Raw genomic sequence first — 22,660 nt, 5'->3', positions numbered from 1 at the left:
GAGACTCCCTTGGAGACTGGGTGCAAGCTTTAGGGGATGAAAAATCTTTGACTACGGTAAACAGGGCTTTCGAAGAGTTTCTGGCTTGTTCTATCTGCTTGATAATAAACGTGTGTCTCGCTGCTTTTAGGTTCAAATGATATGTGGCCAGAGACTGTCTATACAGTAGTCTGTTTTGATGGGCCGTACTAGCCCGCCAGGTTCTTTCCAAGCGCCTACATTTAGCTTTTTCCTTAAGCTCCTCAGTATACCAAGGAGTCGAGATTCGCCGTTGAGTGGAGCCATGTTTTTTGGGTATAGTCTCATCAAAAGCAGATTCTAGTGCAGCGTTAAAAGCCTCCAACTTTTTGGAAGCCTCCATTAAGTTATTTGCTAAATCCAGGAAATAAACCTCATTAAAAACTTTTAAGGTAAGATTACGCCATGACCTGCGCTGTTCTGGTGTTTTCCTGGTGTATGGTTTCCCATTTCTTTGCCGCGTCTGATGAATAAAGAAGGTGATCATCGAATGATCAGTCCATGTCAGGGGGTCAGGGAGGTCACAGCTCAGTTGGTCATAATTAGTGAACTCTAGATCTAATAGGTGACCAGCTCGGTGTGTGAAGCCTTCCACTCTTTGTGTGAGTCCCATTGATTTCAAAGAGGATAAAAGTTTGTTAACATCAGGGTTGGAGGTGTTTTCCCCATGAAAATTAAAATCCCCTAGCAGAAGAAACTTATTTGCCGTGAGCGCATATAAAGCTCTGTGTTCGACCAGAAGGTCAGTAAAATTGGCTTTAGATCCTGGGGGCCGATAGATTAAGGCACTGTGCCAGCAATCCGTGGGAGATATAGTGACCTTAAATATACCCAATTCCAAACATTCATTTTTTACCGTGGACACCCAGTTCACTGTAAGATGATTCTGGAAGTCAATGGCTATACTGCCACCTGTTTTCCCCTCCCTATCCAGATGGATAAATTTATAATTTTCTGGGATCGCTAAGTTTATCATGGGGTGATTTGCGGGATTCAGCCATGTTTTCGTGAAAAAACATAGTGCGGGGGAATGAGAGACAATCATGCCCCAGATTTCAAACGGATGTCTTGCAAAAGACCTTACATTGCACAATATGTTTTTTAATCCTGTGGTAACTGGATCTGGGGCCTTTCTTGTTGGGAAGGGGTCCTCTGCATGTAGGACCGTATGAAATTGGCAATGCTTGCACGTTACTGGTCCTTCTAGCATGATGGGGAACTTCTGGGTACAATTACTGTGGCTTTGCTCCTTAATAAGTTCAAATGCAAAAACAACAATTGATGGACAGAATGCAGAACAATGTCATACATTCACCCCAGTACAGAGATCTGGGCCTAAATCCATCGTTTTTTTGCTCACCATGCCATTCCAGTTTGAACCCAGCCATATGCAAATCAGTCTTGACCCTGTGCCCCATGGGAACAGTCCAGCCCGAACTGCCAAGCCAGGTCCTCCCTGGACTGGAAACACGCAAGAACGATGGATTTAACCCAGATCTCTTGACTGGGGGAGAATGTCTGCATTGTCAGCATTACGTCCATCATTTGTTTGTTGTAACGCTTTTTGCCCTAAGTAGGATGGGTATTCCCAGACGTGGGACCCGTGCTCACTACGCCACTGGAGTCAAGCTATCCTGGCTGATGACGGCTGATAGCCAGAAACCGGTCCTAGGATGCTTGATTCCGGTCCAGGGAAGACATGGCTTGGCAGTTCGGGCTGGACTGTTCCCATGAGGCACGGGGTCAAGACTGATTTGCATATGGCCATGTCTGAACTGGGGTGGCGTAGTGGGCAAAAGAACGATGGATTTAACCCAGATCTCTTGACTGGGGGAGAATGTCTGCATTGTCAGCATTCTGTCCATCATTTGTTTGTTGTAACCCTTAATAAGTTCAGGCGCTCTAATAGCCCGCAGGCAATCAGCTGCATAACATATAGGGATATGGTGGTTATTATGTACCTGGGTGGGGGCAGCATCTCTGGCCTTTGGGTGCGGACGGGCGCAGACGGGCTTGCCTTTGGCGCGCCCGCAGCGCGCGCCCACTGTGTACACGCGTTGTCATCATCTTTTATAATCACCGATGAGCAACGAGTAGCGCGCTACCTGTATTGCCTGCCCAATATGTCTGCCCGCTCCTACGGTAGTCCAAGTGTGTGCATGAAAGCCCTCCCAGGCACCTAATCGGCTGGGGGTAAGGTGGGCAAAATTAGCAACTTTATGATTGAAAACAAAGTGCAGGTTAAGATTTGAAAACTTACGGCGCAAAAGAAATATAATAAAACCAGAAAACTCCCAGCTTCCGCCTCAGGAGCCTATCTGCCATCTGAGCCAGTGCACGTCCCGGACGCTCACCCTCGCCGTATTGCCTAGCGGCGTGATATTTGCCTAAATAAAGAATATCGCGATCAGCAGTGTCCCTGTATTCGGTAAGGAGGGCCAAACATTTCCCAGCTGCGTCTGGATTAGGAGTGTATGTAATAACGTTGTCCAGTTCGGTCAGGTCACGCTCTAAGCGTGTTGCGAAGATCCTTGAGCCACCCCGGTATGTTTGGCTATACATACACCCCTGATGTATGCCTTGAAGCCCTCCCATAGAACCGCCCAGGTGTCAACTGAACCTGTATTGATGGTGAAGTAGTCTTCAATAACCTCTCGCACTTTAGAATGGAAAAGGTCATCATTGAGGGCGCGGCTTGGGAAGCGCTATTGCTGTTCAAACCCTTCAGGTCTGGGAACCCTAAGGAGAAGCTGTATTGGGGAGTGGTCCGAGTACGTCCTTGGGAGAGTCACAAAGGAATGGACCCAGCGGAGATGGCAGGGGAGACGAGCCAATAATCGAGTCAAGTCCAGGTGTTGTGTTGGCCAGCGTAATGATTATAGTCCGTGTGGGAAGGGTTGCGCTTGCACCTTAGGTCTAAGAGAGAAAATTGCTCGCAGAGATAGAGTAGAGCGCGGCGTGCATGCGGCTTGACGCCGGGGGAGTCGGCAGTGCTATCTAATGCAGGGTTGAGTAGCAAGTTGAAATCTCCCCACACTAAGAAGAGGGTGGGATCTATCTTTGCAAACTGGGAGTGCAGAGAATGAAAAAATTCAGGGGAGTCGGTGTTCGGAGGGTATATGCACACCAAAGTGGAACTGTGACCCAATAGTGACCCCATGACAATTAGGTATCTACCCTTAGTGTCCGATATGACTGAACTGGGCTGGAAGGGGACCGTCTTGTGAATGAGAATGACCGTGCCCCTAGCGTAGTTGCTAAAATTGGCGAAGTACCTGTGCGCGCCCCAGCTAGAAGCGAAATGACCAGCGTCAGATTTAGGTAAGTGCGTTTCCTGCAGGAAGGCAATGTCCACGTTATGTCAAATCCGATAATGAACAACATGCTGCCTTTTGCGGTTGTCGTTGAGACCCCTAACGTTCCAGGACATCAAGGACAGGCCATCGGGACCCTCAATATTACCCAGCTGAACCATCTGTTAAACGTAACATGAGTGACAAATATAAGCTCCAACAATTGAATTCCAGCCATGAGGGGGAACAAACAGAAGAAAATCACAAATGGAAATACAGTAGCAATGTTCCCCCCTCCCCCCCCCCCCACCCCCCCCCCCCCCTCCCCACCACCAATAGAGCAAGGCAAACCCATGATAAACCACAGGACGTTGAGTACCAATCTACTTTACAGTGGAACGAAGAAACCCTGAAACGGTACATCCGTGTAATCCGAAACAAACCCAAGGTGTACACCATGGGGGGGTGGCAACACCACGTCAGCCAACCAGCTATTTGAAACATTACTGTTTGATGGATAACATTATCCCAGTATAGTCCTGCTAGAATGAAGGAGGAACACTGCGATAGTGTCAACCAGTCCCGGAACCAGAGAAAAGTTCAATACTCGCATCAGAGTCGCTGTGTGGAGGAGAAGGCCTACCACCCTCCGCACCCGTCTGAGTAGTGGTCTGCCTGTATGTACGTCAGAATTCCTGTACCTCAGAGGGGCCATCAAAGACGCGAGGTTTGCCATTCACATTGATTCTCAGCCTGGCGGGATATAACATGCCTTATTTCAGACCTAAGTTCCGGAGGGTGTCTTTGACCCCATTGTATTTGCGACGGGCCTCTTGAACCATGATGGTAAAGTCCGGAAAGAAGGATAATTTGGAGCCCTGCCATGTGGTGTCCCCATGTTCTCTGGCCAGGCGAAGCGCAGTATCGCAATCCCGAAAGTTCATGATACGTGCAATGATTGGTTGGGGGGGGGGGGCAGCCTGGGTTGGGCCGGGTCCCAAAGTGCGGTGTGCGCGCTCCTCAACAAAGCCTGGGGTAAAGGAGTCCTTCCCAAATATGTTAGCCAGCAATGTCTCCACAAAAAGGTCTAGTCGGCCCGTGGCGTTGAATTCCGGAACTCCCAGGATACGGATGTTGTTACGTCGACTGCGCGCTTCGAGGTCTTCGTTCTTGATCGCCACTTCTTTGAGAATACGCTCCACACGCTCCAACCTCTTCAGGGACTGCGCAGTGCCATCCTCAATGTCTGAAATGCTGGCCTCCGCCACGTCCAAGCGCCAGTCGTGAACATGGATTTTGGCCCCCAGGCTCTCAAGATTTTTGTCTAGGGCATAAAACCGCCTATCCAGTGCTCTAAAGCCCGCTCTCATCTCCTGTAACAGGGAAGAGGAGGGAGTAGGGGGGGTTCGACACGGTCCACACCTTGCCCACTATCTGCCATATCTGCGCTATCTTCAGGGACCTTTTCAACCAGCTTTTTGAAGGGGAGGGTCTTCTGCTTAGGATCTTTGCGGCCCATGCTGTAATGCCACGTAGCGGGGACAGTGGCAGTGGGACGTGTACAGCGGGTGATGACAGAAGGAGACGGGCCAAGGTCTGGAGCCAGCTATGGAAGGTGAGGGAAAATCATTGCACAGGTCCCTGAGTGTTAGTGGAACAGCGGGAGATGCACCCTGTCAGCTCGGCGTCGGGCCCTCCCGGCATCTCTGTGATCCAGTGAGCATGTGCCGACGACCAGATGCACCACAACGTCGCAGATCAAGGCCCTGCGTAAGTGGGGGATGCCGCCCCAGTGGAAAGCAGTGAAGAACCAACGCCAGCCGGGACAGGAGGTGCAATCTGAGCGTCCAGGGGGTTAGCGCGTCGGAGAGGATGTCCAAGTGGGAGGCAGGGAGTGGATATCCAGCGAGGCGTGCAGGGGTGATGGGGCCCCAGGAGGATCCTGTGGGATGCAAGTGGCAGGCAATGCAAGGGGGCGCTGATGCCGGGACGGAGGTCTCCGCTCTGGGGAGACCGAACACCCACGGGTCTACGCCGATGTGCAGTCAGGGAACGGGAAGCATGCGTACTGAAAATCACTCCATCAACCCAACCAAGGGAAGCCACCAGGAACCGGCACCACTGCAGGCCTTCGCAGTAATAAGAGGGAATCAATAGGGTCCAGTGAAGGGAGAGAAGAGCACCAGTAGAGCCGGTGGCTTCGGGAGAGGACCGGCGATGCCAAGCGATGGTGCAGTCAGTGTGCAGACAATGCAGCGCGCCGGTCCAGTAGTGTGCAGACCCCGGGCCGAGCCCACACTACAAGCGCTGGGAACAATCCCCAAGGGTTGGACGCTGCTGCGCCGTAGTGTGGTGTCCAGAATGGGGATGATCTCCGGGGTGGCCGAGGAATAACAGATGAAGCCCAATGGTGGCAAAGGGCCGACAGGGTGCTCCCCAGGATGGACCGGTGCTTAGGAAGAGGGCCGCCACAGTGTGTGAGTGCCTTGGCCGTGCCCCCCAAATAGCCTCTCCACCGTGGCGGTGTGTGGGAGTGCCGTGGTCCGGTGTGTGCAGGAGCTCAGGCCACGAGATGTGCTGTGGGGCCAGGGTGGCCTCCCTCAAGTGCCTCCAATGCTGGTGAGTGAAGTGCAGATGAGGCGCGGGCCTCCAGTGTCAAGGAACAGCCCGCAGCCAGGGTCAGGGGGGCCATCAGCAACGGGCCTCTTATCGGGTGGGATGATGCCGCCACATTAGGCGCGGGGGCAACCGGGCGCGGGAATCGACGGGGGCACCCCACCTCTCCCCCGCAGCCACACCTGCAAGCGGCCGAGTGGACGGCTCCCTGGCTCGCTCACGGGCCCTGTTCCCGCGAGGCCTCGGGAAGAATGCAGGCGCGATTGAGGATGCCTGGGCCCAGTCGACGTGACCGCGCCCTGGCAGCAGGAAGGAGTCGGCGGAGGGGGCAGGGGTTACAAGGGGAACCCACACCCGGGGCACTCGCCGCTGATGAGGATGTCTGCTCACAGTAACCAGCTGGTCCGGGCCATGGCGCATCAGCAATCTGGCTGCAAGGCAATCCGCAGAGTCCGAGGCCTGATGTAGCTCCCCCCCCGATCTGCTGAGCGGAGATTTTACTGCAACGGAGGCTCCATTCTTCGGGAGAGTAGGATCAGCAGGCTCCCGGCATAATCTGTTTGTAGCAGGAGTCTAGCAGAGTTCGAGCAGGAGTCGATCACGGCAACATTTTAGGGGGATATAGCTTTTAAGCTGGGAGAGGCTGACGGAGCTTCAGTGCTGCGCGGCCATCTTGATCGGCGGCCTGGCCACGCCCCTCCTTCGTGTCTTCTTGTTTCTCTTATGCAATTTCTTTTCTGATCTGTTTGATCTTGACAGTTTTTAACGTAACGTAAAGAAGGGTGTGTGAAATTGGGCATAAATTTGGTGAAGTGCGCTTTGGTATATCTCATTGAAAAGCCGCTCGAGATACTGGCAACCGGAATGGTTCACCGGTAAAATGTTAGTCGCAACACGTTTTCCATTCAAACGTATCGTTCACTTCACATTTTCTGCTTAATCCAATCCATTTAAAGCAAATAAATGTTGCAAAATTGTGCACTTGCGCAATTTCTGAAATTTTTCATACAATGAAGCTCTGCAAATTACACATTACGCCAACGTTTTTAGAAACGTTTGCATTGACCCAATCATAAGTCCTCCGTTTAAGCATTAGTCAGAGGTTTCCAATGTGAAGGAATAATGAATGCTATGGAATATATCTGTATTTTTAGCAGCATAGTAAAGTTAATAAGATTTTAACAATAAACTTTACAGTTCCAAAGAGGTGGACAAATTTAAGTCCAACTTTTATTTTTCTCTCCGATTTATTGTAAAATCGAGCAGAGCCAGTACAGTTTTCAGATGTGATAACGCATTTTCGTAATTTGGTTTGTTTGCAAAGTGTATAGTGAAAACAAACCTTTCCATGCACATATCAACTTGTAGCCTGACACTACATGCATTTTATAATAAACATCACATCTTCCTTTGTCTTTAGACTAGGTCCGTCTATGACCGATGCCAACTGAGACAACTAGATGCGAAGATCATAAGTAACTTCTTCCCTTCATGTAGTGAGTCATTTGTAACACTGTGCAAAGGAAACATAGATACCCCTACCTAATTAGGGATGTTTTTATAACAAAAGTAAGAGGTTGGATAGCTGTATGAAGAAGATCAGCGAGAACGACCAAGTAAGGGTGTGAAGATTTGCAGTTCGTTAAAAAGAGAGCGGAAGAATCCTGGCTGCCGCCCTAGAGGTGGTGAAAAGAGAAATGGGTGGATTATTCTATATGAGTCGGTCAGGAAGAAGAGGAATGCGAGAAAGGTAGAACAGTTTAAAACCCACTTATTGATAATGGAGTCCCCCAAAGTACAGCTTGCATATTTATTCACTTCAGAGGATTGGGTGGGTGGTTGTGGCAACAAGCACAGAGTCTCTACTGTGGCAATTCACCAGTTGAGCTATTTCCTTTTTTCTCAGTTGCCGAAATTCTGTACACACTGATTGTGCTCCCACAGCAATTGGGTTAAACCCTGATATACCACTCATTGTCCTTTTCTTTTTTCAATCCTCCTATCGTAAGATTTCTCTGTTGGTCCACTGATGGCTCACAGGGATTTTCTAAGCATGCTGAGTTTCTCCCTTGGCTCTGTGCCTACTCCTCCAGTGGTTAATTACACAATACAATCAGAGTTCCAGTCACCACAGGCGTTGTGCCAAAAGTAGTCCTATTTCACCACTAGGTGGGAAGTGTTGGTCTCTGTGCTGTGTAGGCGCTCATAAAGGTACTATTTTCCTTGGTTTCACTTTTATTGCCAATTTTATGGTTCCAGTGATGTTCCGCTGCTTCCTAAACGAGATGACCTCAATTTGATATGTCCCCCAAGGGAAACAGTATGGCAGTATCGTACTCTTCTGATGGATACATCTGCCAGTGGATTCCTCACCTTGTGAATATCCCCTGCGCCAGCAACATTCGGAAACTTTTGTAGCAGTCCACGCTGATGAGGTTGAAGACGACGTCACAAAGACCCGGCTCAGCTCGCGACTCCGCTGACGTCACCGGCTCCATAAGAAGACCTCATCGGCGTGATGACGTCAGTTCCCTTTTTTCCGCGCCGTCGACGCCACCGGATTTCGGGAATTTATCTCTGTAGCTATACTGGTTACTTTGTTTTCTGCTGGTTTGTCTTTGTCTTCTTCTGCAGAAATGTCGACGAAGAAGTCAGGATTTAAACCCTGTCGTGAATGTGGGAAACACATGTCCATAACGGATCCGCATGACGTCTGCGTGTGGTGCCTGTCATCGGACCATGATGTCGAGGGATGTTCTTGCTGCCGCAAAATGAGTTCCATGGCTCTTAAGGAGAGGGAAGCAAAGCTCTTCATTGCGAAGATGAAGAAAGAAAAAAGAGGCCGGAGAAAATCGAGGTAGAGATCGAGGTCGGTGTCGAAGTCGACTTCGGGGCATGCTTCCAAATCCAGGAAGCACAAGAAAAAGAGGAGGCATTCATCTTGACGTCGCTCGGATAGGGATGCGGCTCCGAGATCGACATCACCCTCCCGACGCTGTAAGGACTTTGTGTCTCCCTCGCCTGTTCCGGATTCCCCTATTGGCCTGTCGTCACCTGTGGCTTCACCGGAACATTCTCCGGCTCCTGCCCCGGCTCCATCTCCGATGCCGGCTCCATCTCCGGCTTCGTCCTTGGTTCCGTGTGAGGAGCCTCCAGCCCCGGGTGAGCCTTCGGCTCCACTGACTCCACCGTCGGTGCCGGTCGGCCCGAGTCCGGTGATACCTGAGCAATATCCTGCGTTTCCAGGACCAGGTCAGGACCCTACGCATTATCTTAATGCAATGTATGGAGTATTCTCCAGAGCCATGTACCCCTCTGGTGCACCTTCGGGTCCTATGGGTCCTATGGCCTTCAGTTTGGGAGTTCCCCAAGCCTATCCTCAGGCTCCCTTCATGCCATTTTTTCCGGCGACTCCGTCTAGGCATCTACCAATGCCGAGGACATCGACGCCGCTCCCTTCTTCACCGGCGCCGACTCGACCTCGTTCGACGCCGGCTGTCCCTTTGGATCCACGTTCGGCGCCGCTGACTCTGGTTGTGAAAATCAGGTCTAGGAGGGAGGCCCAGAGGGTGCTGGATGAGCAAAGATACCTGATGGAGGAGGTAGAGGAAGGGGAACTCATGGAATCGGACAATGTTTTTGAGGAGTTGAAGGAGGCTAGTGGCCTGGACTTATCACCTGAATGGGAGATTACTCCTCCTTCTGATGCTCCTTCAAAGGATGTGGCGCCATACCATGCTGTTATATGGAAGGTAACTGAACTTTTAGATCTGCAGTTGCCTTCTGCAGAGTTCAAGCCTAACATCTTAACAGAAGTTCTGCACTCTCCCTCTACTGTTTCTGAACCTTTCCTCCCTTTTAATGACGCCATCATAGAGCCAGTTATGGAGGTGTGGCGTAAGCCCTTTTCTGCTCCGGCAGTTTCTAAAGTCATTGCCAGGAGGTATAGGGCAGCTCCGGGGGACCCAGATTTTTTTACATCTCACCCGTTTCCGGAGAGTCTAGTGGTTCAGGCTTCATGTTCAAGAAAGTCATCAGGTTCTTTTCCCCAGGTCCCGAGTGACAGGGAAGCAAAAAAACTGGATCAGTCGGCCAAGAAGGTCTTTTCTTCGGCCAGCATGGCCCGTAAATCAACGAATGCCACCTGTCTCTTGGGCTGTTATATACATGCTCTTATGGTCTCAGCAAAGCAGCTAGCCCAAAAACTATCAGAAGAGGATAGGGTTGGTTACAATGAGATCCTTTCGGATGCCCAGGCGGCGGCGCGTCATGTGATCCAGAGTGGATCGGACACAGCTGCTCGGTTGCAAGAGTCATGGGATCTTCTGTTGCCACTAGGAGGAGCACGTGGCTTAAGTCATCGGAATTTTCCCCTGATGTCCAGTCAACGCTCTTAGACTTGCCTTTTGATGGCTCTGGACTTTTTGGCAAGAAAGCGGATGCTGCGCTGGAAAGATTTAAAGAGAGTAAGGCCACGGCTAAATCTTTGGGCCTTCAAACTCAGCCAAGAGGTTCATTCAAGAGGTACAGGGGCTTCGGGAGGTATACCTTTCGTACATACAGACAGCCACAGCAGCAGCAGCAGCAAAGCACTCTGTATAAGGGTTACAGAAGCAGAATCAGGGGTCGCACTCGTGGCCGACAGCTCTCCTCCTCCTCCTCAGCCCCTCCCACCACTGCAAAGCAGCCCTAGATCTACCATTCTGGATCATGTTGGTCCTGTGGGGGGCCGGCTTACCCATTTTCTACAAGATTGGAAATCGGTTACTACAGACCTTTGGGTTCTAGATCTTGTAGAAAATGGCTACGCCCTTCCCTTTCGGGAATTCCCTCCAAATGACCCTCCCTCCCAAGGGTTCTTGCTCAGAGGACCACCGTCTTCTCCTACAGGAGGAAGTCCTGACGTTGCTAAAAAAAGGTGCGATAGAGGTGGTTCCAGAGCAGGAGAGGGGTCAGGGATGCTACTCACGGTATTTCCTGATTCCGAAAAAAGGACAGCCGATTGCGTCCAATATTGGACCTCAGGATCTTGAATCTTTATCTGAAGCAAGAGCAGTTCAAGATGCTCACCCTTGCGCAGGTTCTTCAAGCGCTGAATCAGGAGGACTGGATGGTGTCAATCGACTTGCAGGATGCGTATTTCCACATCCCCATCCTGAAGTCGCACAGGAAGTATCTCCGGTTTACGGTAGAGTCGCAACATTATCAGTTTGCGGTCCTTCCTTTTGGTCTTACTACTGCACCTCAAGTCTTCACGAAGGTGATGGCAGTGGTGGCAGCCCATCTCAGAAGGTCGGGGATTTCAGTTTTCCCCTATCTGGACGACTGGCTGATCAAAGCAGAGTCGCCAGAGAAGGTGCTTCATCATCTGCAGGTTACGACTCAGCTGTTGTACAAATTGGGATTTTCGATAAACGTTCCCAAATCTCACCTGGTGCCCTCTCATCACAACCTGTTCATAGGGGCGGTACTGGACACTACTGTGTGTCGGGCATACAGGAAATGATTCCTTTGTTTTACGATGGAGCGGTCGTTCCAGTCCTGAAGGTCCTCCGCCTGCTCGTTCTGTTTGCTGCCTGCATTCTGTTGGTCAACCATGCACGCTGGCACATGAGGGCACTCCAGTGGTGCCTCAGCAGGCAGTGGTATCAACACAAAGGAGATCTCAGGGAGTCTGTGAGGATCTCCAGAGAAGCTGCGGCGGATCTATCTTGGTTGAGGGCAATCTGTCTCAATAAAAGCCCTTCCATCTACCTCCATCTCTGGCCACAGTGATTACGGATGCATCCACTTTAGGGTGGGGTGCGCATCTGGGGGATCTGGAGATCAAGGGTCTTTGGTCTACAGAGGAAAGGTTGCTTCACATCAACCTTCTGGAATTGCGGGCGATACGTTTGGCACTTAAGGCCTTTCTCCCTTCCCTTCGCGGTCAGTCGGTTCAAGTCCGGACGGACAACACTACCGCGATGTGGTGTGGCAACAAGCAGGGCGGAGTGGGGTCTCTTTGTCTCTGCAGAGAGGCTCTGCGTCTCTGGTCCTGGGTTCAGGATCATCGGATTTGTCTGATGGCAAATCATCTGGCCGGGGTTCTGAACGTCCGTGCAGACGGTCTCAGTCGGCAGTTCTCCGCCGACCACGAGTGGAGGCTTCATCCGGAGGTGGTTCGTCACGTCTTTCGGATGTGGGGATCTCCTCGGGTGGACCTGTTTGCCACTCACGAGAACGCTCACTGCCCGTCATTCTGCAGTCTCCAGTATCCGATGCAGGGAGTGTTGGGAAACGCGTTTCAGTTGAGTTGGGGCTCACAACTCCTTTACGTGATTCCTCGGGTTCTGTGGAAGATTCGCTAAGACCGGGCCGAAGTCATATTGATCGCCCCGGATTGGCCAAGCTTCTCCACCTCTCCTGGTGCCCTCCGCTCCGTCTCCCTCTGTGGGCAGACCTCTTCTCGCAGTCAGAGGGGCAGGTTCTACACCCCCACCTCCAGAGCTTACACCTTCATGCCTGGAGATTGAACGGGGCAACCTGAATTCTTTTTCTCTCCCGCCAAATGTGGTAGATGTAATTTTGTCTGCCAGACGTCATTCCACCAAATCTATCTATTCCTATAGGTGGTCTAAATTTGTGCTCTGGTGCGGGGAGAAGTCAATTGATCCTTTGAGGGCTCGTTTATCTGACATTCTTCAGTTTGCCCTTTCTCTTGCTCAGCAAGGTTCTGCCGTAGCCACTGTAAAGGGATATCTTTCAGCCTTGTCGGCATTCCTTTGCTTGCCGGATCAGCCGTCATTGTTTAAATCTCCTATTGTTTTACGGTTTCTGAAAGGCCTTACAAATCAGTTTCCTCCTACTCCTTTTATTGTGCCTCAATGGGACTTGAATCTTGTCTTAACTTATCTGATGGGTTCTCCCTTCGAGCCCTTACACAAGTGTCCCTTGAGATTGTTGTCCTTTGAAACGGTTTTTCTCATTGCGATCACCTCGGCAAGGAGGGTAAGTGAGCTTCAAGCTCTAAGTTCAAAACCCCAGTTCTTGACCATTCATGCTGAAAGAATGGTACTCAGGACCAGGGCTGCTTTTCTGCCAAAGGTGGTAACTCCCTTCCATCTGGGGCAGTCCATTACCCTCCCTACCTTCTATCCTCCCCCTCACCCTTCTAAGGAGGAGGAGCGGCTTCAACGCTTGGACCCTAAGAGGGCGGTGAGCTTCTACCTTGACAGGACAAAGGACTTTAGAGTTGACGACCAGCTCTTCGTGGGCTTTGTTGGCTGCAGGAAAGGCAGAGCGGTGCACAAGCGCACCCTTTCCAGATGGATTGTCTTGTGCATCAAGATATGCTACTCTTTGGCTGGTAAGGAACCTCCAGAGGGTTTAAGGGCTCATTCTACTAGAGCTAAGTCTTCCACTTCTGCTTTGTCTAGAGGTGTTCCTGTGGAGGACATTTGTAGGGCGGCAACTTGGGCCTCCCTTCACACTTTCGCAAAGCATTATTGCTTGGATTCCGAGGTGAGGAGGGACGGACATTTTGCTTGTTCCATCCTTAAGGACTTTTTGGTATATAAGGGTGGACACCCTCCTCCGGGAGTGGGACTGCTGTGGGAATCTTTTCACAAGGTGAGGAATCCACTGGCAGATGTATCCATCAGAAGAACAAGTTACTTATCTTCGGTAACGCTTTTTCTGGTGGATACAGTATCTGCCTGTGGATTCCTCACTGACCCACCCGCATCCCCGTTGTCCACCCTTGTATACCTACAATTTTGTGATGATTTTTCAAAATGTATTTGTTACGGTCTAAGGCATTGTGTTATTTCTTCTGCCTTCCTATTTACTCTTCACACTGTGTGCGTTGCATTGTATATTATGTACTGTGTATATATTGCTGTCAGTCTGTCTGTGTGCCTCGAAGGCACGGAAGAAAGGGCAGAACTGACGTCATCACTCCGACGAGGTCTTCTTATGGAGCCGGTGACGTCAGCGGAGTCGCGAGCGGAGCTGTGTCTCTGTGACGTCGTCTTCGACCTCATCGGTGTGGACTGCTACAAAAGTTTCCGAACTTTGCTGGCGCAGGGGATATTCACAAGGTGAGGAACCTGCAGGCAGATACTGTATCCACCAGAAAAAGCGTTACCGAAGGTAAGTAACTTGTTCTTTTGCGTCCAGATCAAGCTTTACTGTGCCTTTACAGAGTGTGTCCCACGGTGCCCATCAATAGAGCCAGAAGACTTGGTCTAATGCACTCTGTCCAGAGAACCTCTCAAGGTTCCTAACTAAATACACATCACTGCATAATTCCTGCTGCTTGAGGAGTGTGGCGCCTAGTCTGTCATGGCAGCTAACAAAGCACAAGTCTGTCTGACCCAGCTAAGCTGGTAGGTTAGTGAGCTGCCCTCTCAATTCCTACCTCCCTCTTTCTTGAATGATTCATGATGGGGGGGACAGAGTCATAAACTCATCTGTCCCTTGAGGTTGCACTCACATATACAACAGGACCTTGGCCTCGTCCCCATTGCTTTGGTGGTAGCTCAGGCCAGTTTGGGGCATGAATGTTGTAACTGCGAGGCTGAATTGGACTGGAACATAACACTGTATGTGAAGTCCATGAGGGATATTTCTGCCGTGTTTGACAGCACGTAATGCTATTTACTGTTGTCCTATAATTTGGATATTTATGGAGCATCAGACGCGCCCCCTCTCTGTACATCATCAGGAAGACCCTCAAGACCGTGCTCTTCAACTGACCGGAGCTGTTTATACCCCCCCCCCCCCTCCTCCCCTTCAACCTCCCCCAAGACCTTGAGGCCCTCATGGGTGAGTAGCGCGCTTGACAGTTCCCTGATTGGTTGATTGATGTAGCGAGCGTCCGTCAAAGATGATACTTCTCGAGAACATTAATTGTATAGATTCAGTCACCCCAATAGTTCAGTTCACTACATTAGCAATTTAACTCCACAAGGTGCTTTGTGCGCAGTGAAAAAATAAATGCTCTTGCAATATGTGAATGCATTGGATTGAAATGTACAATATTGGTTAATCAGTCATATTTGGTAAAGTCTGTCCATTCATCGTTGTCTTTGTGTTAAACTGGGTAGGTTATGGAGTCCATTAATTGTGGCAAGACAACTGTATTGTCGACATTTCGACCTCAATCTTAGAAAAACAGGAAAAGAGAGAGCGAGTGATGTATTTATTTTCACTAAATGTTGTGGAGTTGTATCATACTTTGACTGAATGCTTTATTTGGCTTCTCTGTATCATTTGTAGTGTTAACTGGGTGAGCAATTTGGGAGTTTACAAGGACATCCAAGATCATTCATTGTGAATCTACTATTGACTAATCTAAAGTTTTTTTCAATTTTTATTTTTTACCTATATCAAAGCAATGCAGCATGAAGTAATATACAGAAAGGAAAAGGGGGCAATAAAGCATATAGGGTATAACAAATGGCTCTAATCATAAATCCAGATATCAATAATTGGATTATCAAATGTGAATCCAAACCAACATTGTTATCCAATATGGGTTAGAACTGAAGAGGTGGATTGCATGCCCAACTTCTCCTTTTCCTTTCAGTTTATACCACGAATCAATTACTATACCACACCTGCCCGAAATGTATAGAGTGTTGTATGCATGCCAAATGCCTTCAAAATTATACACATCCACTACCTCCTGCACCCAAAGTAATGCTATGGGGGTGGTAAAGGATCCTTCCATTGGCTTAATAAATAATCCAGCTAGGGTAGTGTCAGAAAAACTAGAGTTATCTTGCCCCATTTGTGAAAATTGCGATCTTTCGCGCCTAGTATCCTGGGGCCTGAGGACTGCGGACTCTCAAACTGTGGACAGAGTTAGCCCTTTGAGCACTTAGTACAGATCTGTTCAAACCTTGGGAAGGTTCTGTGGACTAGAATTTCAGAAATGATGCAACAAATAACACTCTATAGCTCAATGTACAATCATTGAGTTTCTTTTCAAAATGGTACATACAGTTGTGTGTTAGTGTACTATTAAATACAAGAACACTGTAGTCGAAGTACTCGCTTTATTCGCTTGAAGCCGCCAAGCTAACACGTCCTCTCTCCAGTTCACTGCTGCCGTTCTCACTGCCTTGATGTTCCATATTTCATTTGGAACATCAAGCCATCTAAGAGAAAACATAGCACTAAAAAACATAACACATCCCCCCTTTAATATACACAAGAAAAGTTAACATACTAAAAAGACACGATTTAATTTAAGCCACTTCAACTAGAGGTGCATGATACATTTGCCAACATCTCTAAAACGTATCCACCAAATAAACGAATCCTTCCCATGGAACTCCTTCTCTCCACACACAAATCCTTCAACCACTTGGGGAGGTTTCCTTACTCTCTGCGCAAGAGTCTCCTCCACATCATCCTCACTCATTCCAGTGTTCCCCTATTCCGTGCCATCATTTGTTCCATTCATTCTCAGCTCTCCAACACCATCCTCACTCCCTACTACATTGCTGCTGTTCATACCGTAGTCCTTGTTTACGCTTGCACATGCTCCACCCTTCCTCTCTTATAATACTGGAATTTGACTCAATTCTTAAACCTTTGATCCTATTTCTTCAGAATCTAACCAACGATAATCTTGTTCCTGGTAATTGTGCTCACCTATCTCCGATACACCCTCAGGACTGTGAGCCACCCTTTTAAGATTCCATACCTTTCCACTGGATGTATGATGTTACAATTCAAACTATTACAACGCATACTTTTACAACGTGGTTTTTACAATGCAACTTCCATTACAATGCATGCTATTACAACATATGTACCATTACAACGTAAATTACTATTCTAACACTGCCGGGTGCTTACCTCAGGGAAGGTGCTGGTCAGTGAGGCATATGTGTTGTGATGGCATTCGTTGCATAGCATGCATTGTAATGGAGCTTGCGTTGTGTTTGTTGCTTTGGAAAGGCATTGCGTTGTAATGGATGTTTCCCCTTTCCACTGCTCACTGTAACAGCATTGTTAAGAACTTCAATTACTTCCTCAGGTTCGTCAGACTGACTCTGCCTCTTCTTGACATCTCCAGGTTTCTTTATGCGGACCCAATCACCTGCAGCAATTTCCACTGGTTTTATCCCATATTTGTCATGAAACGTTTTCATCTTCAATTGATGTTCTGCCACTCGATTCTGCACCATTTCAAGAGACCATCGCTCAACACCAACATAATGTAACCAGTTTGGGTTGAACTTAGACCTGGGATTGCGGCCCCCTCATAATCAAGAACAAAGACAGCCCAGTGACGTAATTCCTGGTTACTTTGTATGCCCAAACTGCCTTTTGTAATTGTATTTCCCAATTGCTATTGCTAGCAACGGCAGATTGAATAACCCCCTTCACAACCCAGTTGAATCTCTCAACCATGCCATTTCCACTAGGGTTGTAAAAGGAAGTCATTTTGTGTTGTACGCCCACCTTTTTAAAGTATTCTTTGGATGCGTTTTGAAAGAAATTGCACCCCATTATTACTTAACACTGTTTTTGGTAAACCTTCAGAAAAAAAAACTCTATCAAGAAATTGCAAAACTGAATTGTTATGAGCCTTGTTGACCACCTCAACCACTGGCCACCTTGAAAATAAATCAATCAGTACAGTAATGAATTTATGCTCTTCACCCACAGGACCCACAAAATCTATTGCAAGCATTTCCCATGCTTGTTTAGGAAAAATAAATTGATTCATAGGAGGTCTCAACGTTTTCAACGATTTGTCAGCACCAGCACAACTGAAACATCTTCTCACAAACCTTTTAACCTCTGCATCAACATTCGGCTACCAAAACTAACTCCTGGTCAAACTCTTGGTCAGCACAATGCCAAAATGGCCTTCATGGCACAACACAATTTTAGATTTCTCTCCCCTCAAAATGACACCATTATCTACTGTACGTTGTGACCTAATCTCCCAAAATGGTTTGATCTCTGCTGGTAAGTCACTTTTGTTGGGCCAATTTCCCTCCAGACATTCTTTAACTTGAACTAGCACGCTGTCATTCTCATACTCAGTCACTCTTCTTTACACATAGCATTACTACCATCACCATGTATAAATGCAAAATAGAAACTGTTCCAAACCTCGTCGTCACACTCTTCCAACTTAGTGGGCATTCTAGACAAGCAGTCAGCCACCACATTTTTTTGCCAGGTAGATTCACAAGTTTATGGATGTAATCTTGCATTCTCATTGATAACCTGGCAATTCTTGCTGAAGCACTGACTGTTCCTTCAGTCGTTAGTAATTTCACAAGAGGCTTATGGTCACATAAGATAGTAACAGGTTTCCCTGATACAAATGCTCTAAAATGGTCCAAAGCCCATGCACACACTTCTCCTTCTATAATCGGGTACTTTACTTCCGAAGGTGACAAAGCTCTTGACGAATATGAGATTATATAAATTCTTTGCCATCCTTCTGGGTCAGTACTGCTCCCAATCCCTTGCCACTGGCGTTGGTGGTAACACAGCAATTCAAATTTGGATCAGAACAATCCAATGCAGGAATTTTGTCAATTGTAGATGTGATATGATCAAATCCCGTTTGACAATCCTTAGACAATTGAAATGTAGACTTGTTTTTTAGCAGTTGACGTAAATGGAAACTTTTTTCAGCAAATTTAGGAATGAACTTCGAGCAATATTCCACTAATCCTATAAAAAACTATCTGATTTTGTCCTTGTTACTTGGAATAGGGGCCTCCTTTATTGCATTGATGAGAGTGAACTCTATGGTTTCACACCCTCATTTCTCATTTCATGGCTCATATATGTCACTTTCTCCTCCACAAATTTCCATTTTGAGATTTCCTCAGTTGAGCTTTTTTCTGCCAATTCTCGCACTTTCGCACAATCTGGAATCATGACTACATCTATCAGCACCAAAGACTAAAATGTCATCCTGAACGAACTTGAGGCCTGCTTCTTTCCCAAAAAGGTTGAACATTAGTCTTTGAAAGACTAGCGTATGCAAGCGCGAAAGGCATCCTTTTAAACTGATAATATCCGAATGGTGTTATGAATGCTGTGTACGTCTTTGAACCAGGTGTCAAAGAAATGTGGTGGTATGCGGCAGATAAGTCAATAGTGGATAATATTTTAGCTCCTTTGAGGCAAATAGCCATTTTGTTGATTTTAGGAAGTGGGAATCGGTGCATCACAATGTTGTCATTTAAATGGTGTGGATCTTCCCATTGTTGCGTCTGGCCACAACCAATGGAAAAATCCACTCAGCTGATTCTATTGATTAGATTATTCCTCATTTTTCCAGTTCCTTTGATACTTTTTCTCTTAAAGTGATAGGGATATTTCTGACTTTGTGCACCTTGGAGATAGCATTGTTTTTTCAAATGATGTGGTGTTCAAATCACTTTAGGTTACCCAAGGTTGTACTAAAGATTGTGGGGAATTCACCTAACATACTCTGTGCAACATTAGATCCTTCTTCTACTTTTTGACTTGATCGGAACTACTAGGATCCAAGATGATGTGTAACTTCCCTTGGTCAAACCAACCAAGAACTGCGGGGGGCCCTTCTTGCTACTTAAAATTTAGCTTGTGTGTGTGTCTGTCCTTAAACCTGAAGATAAGTCATCTGTAACATAACATTTTGATTTTTTTTCTCTGCTATATCCTTAGGGTTGTTTGTCAGGCTTACATAAATCACTGCCAATTTTCCCAACAAAATTCTCCTTCCACAGCTCTTCATTTACGATTGTGTACGGTGATCCAGAATCAGCAAAAATCTTGAATTTTACTCCTCCATTTCTCGTCCAACAGACTGGCTTGTTTTTTGTACTATCATCGCTAATGTTCCAAATCTACCCACTTGTTAAATTAATCACACTGTCATACATCTTATCATTAGGAACACATTCATCATCATCCTTGTCCTTCTCTAGAATTAATTTAACATTGCTCTTTTTTTCCCTGCAAACTTGAGCGAAATGCTCCTCTATACGACCGCTAATGCATTTTTGTTTTAGGGCTGGGCAACTTTTGCTGTAAATGCTTTCTACTATCACATTGGTAACATCTATTACCTCCCACTTTGTCCTTATTCAACGTTTTTGTGGAATGGGGAAGTGTGTAACTTTGGGTAATAGTTGCCTTAGTGATAGTTGCTTGAGTGGTTTGGAATGTTGAGAAGGAGATGGGTTAGGTGGAGCTGAGGAGAGCAGTGAGAGCTGCCATGTGGACAAGACACCCTTCAATCATTTTTTGAGGGTGAAGGAGGCATGGAATTGGAGAAAGCTGCATAGATGCCTACACACCACATGTATAATAACCACAATCAAAAAATAGTGGTGATCAAGTGAAGTCTACAGAAAGAATCTGTGTGCTTGGCATGAGGTCTGTGAATGGTATGTGATCGTGATCACCATATGTCCCTTGGAGGTCCTTGAAACTCTAAAATAACCTTTGAACCTCAGCGGACAAAATGTTTGCCTTGTTGAGAAAATTGTCACCTTCTTTCAGACCTCTGAAGTGTGCCAGATTCCCCTAGGGTTCTCTTAGTTCGGGGGGGGAGAGGGGTTCAAAGTTCGCTGTGCAAAGGTCTTGCGCTGCATCTCTGTGAGGCTTAACAAAGCCAAGAACCATTTTTGGTTGCTAATGTTATCTTTTAGATGAGCACGACCTTACAGTTTGTGCTGAACTGTTCTGTTTAGGGCACGGCCAGACAGATCTGTCTGTAGTGGTCCAGATGAGCTTAAAAAATAATGAAATGGTAAAACCAGTATTACACAGTAATTAAAGCTTTTCCCTCCATCACGTTTGTGCTATCTGTGTTCAAGAAAAATGGGGCGTTTTGGTATTTGTTAACCCGTTCAGTAGTTTTTGAGATATTTGCATTACAAAAAGGGCAGGCAGACTTTGAAGGATGAACCAGTTGTTTATCTTATTCATTAATTAGTTGGCAGTTCATAAACCTGGGTCAACTGTCCCAAATGTAAAAAAGAAAAAAAGAAATAGTGTTGGACATGGGTGCATTTACTTCTTTCGTCACATTTCCGACAGCTTTACACTTTGATTGGCAGGCCACAGCAGGAATATTTCTGCTGATGCTGTCCTTATGTGATGCAGTACTCAATCCCCTAGTCGTGAGAAAACAAATCGGAGGAAATATAAGAAAACATAAGGAGCTTCTCCTGAACCCCTGCTAGGCAAATATGGGTAGGAGGAGGGAGGAACAGGGACCATATAGGGCCCCAAATTTAATTAAACAAAAATATTTGTTAAGCAGTCTGTGAATTTTATGCTGGGGTTCATGAATTTCAGAACTCCCCAGAATGTCTAACTTTCTGGCCAGTCCTGTTGTCTGCAGATCCTATTCAAAGTACACAGACCAGAAAAAAAGAATAACAAAAAAACAATTAGACTACATAGACGGCCAAAAGCATGTTTAATAAATGATATCACTTTTAAGTCTCCATTACATGGTCTTCAATAGTATTCTCAAAAAGTTAATAGAAAAGCATGCTCTTTCCTTCCACTGGGAGGGAGGAGAACCATGAGTAATGAAAGTAAGAGGAATAGACTAAGATGGCATGAACACTTTAAATATGTATTTTTAAAGAAAGATGAGCTTGTTAGGACCCAGCTTTGGATCCAAGATCAAGACAGAAAGGCTTGATAAACATTTATTTTCAAATAACACTAGGAAGAACTTTCATAAAGTAAGTCATGTAAGCTTTGCCTTTCTACATTTGAGTAATGCAATGGCGTCCCACCCCACCTATGTGCTTTCTGAATGTTTAGTAACATGTGCAAACCCTAAAAACTACATGACCGTTCCCTGTGCCATTGCAGCCAAGTATGCAAAGACAATGTAATATATTACTATGCATCTTCAGACTTTTTATTGCCTTTGCTGTTATGTCAACAGCAAAGGTTACTTTGTAAGTGAGATGAAAAGAATGTCTTTTTATGTAGAAGTAGACAGATTAGTGAGAGACAGCAAGAACTAAATCTACGTCAATATGTGGTGCAATCCTAAGAATGGAAGGAAAGGGGTTGTATGAACTGACCTCGTTATTGCTTGAGAAATTAAAGGTTCTAGTAGGCTCCACTGACCAAAATGAAACCCACTAGTCAACTCCTCAGGTTGTCACAATTCACCTTTCAATCTTTAAACAAAGGGAATTTTAAAAAAAGGGGTCTTGAGAGATTTATGTATGCGTCTGTGTGTGTATTCAAAGGTAAATAGAAATTGAAATGTCTTACGATTCTTGTTTTCTGAATTGACTACTTGTCAGCCCTTTAGTTTGCTGTCTTTTTCTAATATGAATCGTCTTCATAGGTTGCTGTGCCATTCCATGCCTACTATCTGTTGTCACAGACTTGGTATCTATTTGTGCACTGAAGTGGAGCAGGCATATAACTGTTACTCAGAGTAGGCAGCCCTAACGGGTAACCGTGAAAAGCCTGTTAGTTTGCTCGCCGTAGGAGTTTTTTTATTAATTCACATCTGATATCACTCAGCATATGTGTTATCCATTAATTTTTGGGGATCCTGGCTGCGTTTTGCAAGTTTGCTCATAGAAATCTGAATTTTCCGTATTGGAGAACTAAATAATGTATTGTGTATTTAATACACGTACAGCTCACTGTGCTGATAACCTATAGAAGGCATAAGAGTCCTTCATACATTGAAAAATCAAAAAAGATAAACTCAAGAGGTTGCAAAAATGTCA

General features: G+C 46.8%; 1 protein-coding gene across 4 annotated transcripts in view; it reads left to right on the top strand.

Annotated features, from left to right (window-relative positions):
- GOLGA4 (golgin A4) overlaps positions 1-22,660 on the top strand; it is an 840,043-nt gene that overhangs the window by 112,185 nt on the left and 705,198 nt on the right. The gene's annotated exons all lie outside the window — the stretch shown is intronic.

Source organism: Triturus cristatus, chromosome 5_2, assembly GCF_964204655.1.
Source record: "Triturus cristatus chromosome 5_2, aTriCri1.1, whole genome shotgun sequence".
In the NCBI taxonomy this organism is placed as follows: Eukaryota; Metazoa; Chordata; class Amphibia; order Caudata; family Salamandridae; genus Triturus; species Triturus cristatus.
The sequence above is the reverse complement of the archived record's forward strand: the minus strand, read 5'-3'. Positions and strand labels throughout refer to the sequence as shown.